The sequence below is a fragment of the Chenopodium album genome, chromosome 7 (assembly GCF_948465745.1).
Source record: "Chenopodium album chromosome 7, dcCheAlbu1.1, whole genome shotgun sequence".
Lineage (NCBI taxonomy): Eukaryota > Viridiplantae > Streptophyta > Magnoliopsida > Caryophyllales > Amaranthaceae > Chenopodium > Chenopodium album.
This window is the reverse complement of record NC_137840.1, coordinates 67,800,947-67,804,381: the sequence shown is the minus strand read 5'-3', so window position 1 is coordinate 67,804,381 and position 3,435 is coordinate 67,800,947. Positions and strand designations below refer to the sequence as shown.

The 3,435-nt window shown below is 31.8% G+C and overlaps 1 non-coding gene across 1 annotated transcript; it reads left to right on the top strand.

Moving 5' to 3' along the window:
- Window positions 1-1,316: 1,316 nt before the first annotated feature.
- On the top strand, window positions 1,317-1,390 carry TRNAT-AGU (transfer RNA threonine (anticodon AGU)). Its single transcript has one exon. It is a non-coding gene; the product is annotated as a tRNA-Thr (tRNA).
- Window positions 1,391-3,435: the final 2,045 nt, after the last annotated feature.

Sequence of the window (3,435 nt, the reverse complement as noted above, 5' to 3'; positions counted from 1 at the left end):
GTTCCGAAATCAAAGCAATAGCTATAACAACAATAGTAGCCAACACCCCAAGCTTAAAGTATACAAAGTAGAGTCCAAACCCGACTCACTTACCCGAATTGACTTCTCTCTTGACCCACTTCTTATATTCTCCTAAGTCCTAACCTTTATAAACAATCAAATCTGGGTTTGCCCATACCTTTAGTTGGTGTTTTTGCATAAAGATAACAATTGTTGTTGGTTTTTTTTTTTTTTAACAAGAAAAGGATAATATATTACCACTAGATGATTAAAACATCTAGGAAATCATAGTTTTGGAACAAAAGGGGCTGCCATGGTGGAAATTTGTATTTTCTCCTACTTTGCTGTTGGTTTTAGATAATTAAGGATTTGTAATTGGTGGAAATTTGGGTGCTTGATTGGTGCATTGTTTGTTGGTGGTGGCGAATTTGTGTTGGAACTTACATTGAGTTGTAATTTGTGAATGTCTAAGCAATGAAACCGAAAGAAAAGCCCAAAATAAATGCTACTTTTGTTCCTTATCCGACCAACCCAAAGTTTAAGTCCTTCTACACAAACTCCCATTACTCCATTATCATCCACGACACAATGGTTTCGGCCTAAGTAAAATTGCACCAGTAAAATTGTGCCAACAGAATTACAAAGGGGTGAATTATGATTTTAAATTATCTTCACCAATAATGTAAAAAGAAAGTAAATCCTTGGAATAACAAAATGCAAATATGTATGACAAGTATTATCGTCCTAATTTAAATTGTCATATTACTAACTCAAATTACATATTCAACGAGACTATTAATCCTATCTGAATAAGTTGTTATTCTATAGATTACAGATTACTAAGAGTTTGTTCTCATTGACTGAACTCAGCTGAACTGAACTGAATTTTAACGTAAGAGAACAGGCCCTAATGCAAATCACATAATCAATCGGACTATTAATCATAGACTCCAAAGTCATGCATAAAAAGAGTATGAGTAGTTTTTTTATTAGTATTATTTATTAAAATAATAACATAAAAAAATATTAGAAAGCTCAACCGATTTTCTACCCAAATTCATTGAAAATCACAGTTACGAGTTATACCTTCTCATGTTCCCAATTCACTACATGAAACGTCATTTATTTGTCATTATGTTGTTACTTATTAAGTTGTTAGAGGTTAAAATTGGTCTTCAACTTTAGTTCGGGTTGGGTCGGGCTTCGTGACCCAGTCCTAGCCGCTTCGTTTTTCTACATTAAAATTTAAAATTTGCAATTTCTACGTAGTTATTCTACAAAATTATTAATATTATAAACAGAGATTTAATCAAACAGCTCTCGTAGCTCAGTTGGTTAGAGCACCCGTTTAGTAAGCGGGAGGTCTTGAGTTCGACTCTCAACGAGAGCATTTTTTTATGTGTTTTTTTTTTTTTTTATTTCGTTTGTATTTTGCATGATAATTGGTTTGGACAATGGTTTAAATTTCACCATCTGGCCCTTACAATCTGTTGAACCCACAAATAATGTTGTTTGGATCATATAAACAGGACAAGATTGATTTTCCAAGAGATAACCATTTGACCTCAGTAGAAGCTAATGAAAGAAAACCTAGGCACAGTTTAGTCAACTTTTGTGGGGTGACTCTCATATAACTCCATTTTTATTCATTGCATAAGATACTGTTTAAACATTATTGAATTAAATAATTTATTTTTCCTTTTCTTTTGGAATAATCCACCAAACTATTGAAGATTAATACTCATACTAGTATTAATCGCATACCGCCCCGTGTCTAGAAATTTATGGGCCCTAGGCATAATGTAAGGAAAAAAGCCCCTTAAGTATGTAAACAAAATTTTTAATACGCAATAGTTTTAAATGTAAGACAATGAAAATAACTTATATTATTTGAATAGTAAGTTTCCGTACACAATACTAGAGTAATAACTCTGCATAATGTTTCGTTTATTGAATAATATGAAACGGTGTAATTGAAATGAGTAATAGTTTGGAGCAAATACTCATAGAATCCGGAAGACTAGAAGAAGTGATGAGGTTATATTGCATTGTTATCTCCACCTAATTGACATCTAAGTAATTTAATGTTAATTGCAAACTAAATGCAGTAATTATCTTTTTAAAAAGTAGCTTTAGGGTCTGTTCTCATTGACTGAACTGAACTGCATGAACTGAACTGAATTAATATATATATATATTTCGCTATTTCGGGACTAAGACTTTGTTGTTGTCGTAGAAAAAACTATGCACATGGGACTGCAAGTAGTGTTGACGAGAGATGAAGCAAGTAAAAAACATTGACAAGTGAATTCTTATCAAATAAGATAATGGAGCAATCTTTAGATAATCCTTATGAAGAAATTCGAGGCAAATTAAACTAAAAGAGATCAAGACAATAATTTTTTTTATTATTATTATTTTTTTTATAATGTTTAGAGAGCCACAATGACTGATGATGAGAATCGATCCCAATATTTCATAAGACTGTGAGAGAAACTCTTACCACTTTATCTATCCCTTACACTCAATATTTAGTTAAGGAGCAAAACATGCTTCCAAAAACATCACAATCATAGAAGGGATAATGGAAGTAGAAATTGGTTAGACTGTCCACTAATAAGCTAATGTTTTAAAAAAGGGTCGGGTCATGGGTGGGGCCCAATGACGAAATTCGTCAATGATGAAAATTCGTCTCTATCTTTCATGAGTTGTTAGAATTAATTTCACTCTACAATTAATTAATTGAAAGATGTGATCACATGAATCTATAGTTGTAATTTGAAATGTATATCATGCATGCTATTTTCCCTCACATGCAGGGTTCTTCATGATAGTTATGGATTTATTACTAACATTATTTTGTGGTTTGGTTTGTTGTTCTGTGCTGAGGCAATTCCACATGCTCATAATTCATTCATATTAATCATATGTTATTATTCACTACATTATTATTTCAGTTATTCTTTGGTTCTATATACGTATGGTAGTTTATATATATAGGCACATAAATGATACGAGTACGTATTGAATAGAGAGTAGCCAGGAATATTAAAGATATGATGTATTGTATATAAACCGGTTGTTAATAAATAATGCAACACATGCATGTAAGAAGTGTATAACTTTTGGATGGTAATTAAAAGAGTTTAGCTCAATCAAGGCCCTATCAGTCTATCACAAGAAGATTTCCAATGTCGAAGACCAAACTGTGGAGATTCAATAAAATTACTATGTGAGCTAAACAATTTGTTTATGGAATCGATTATGAGCATCGAATCCAAGTCTGATACCAATTTTGTCAAATCCAATTATTAGAAACTGGATGGGTGAAATTGATTCAAGTTTTGGTTCCTAATTCAAATCCAATTAGGACTAAATCTAGTATTTTAATGCAAAATCAAAACTAATATCGACTTATTTTAGTTCTAGTTCTAG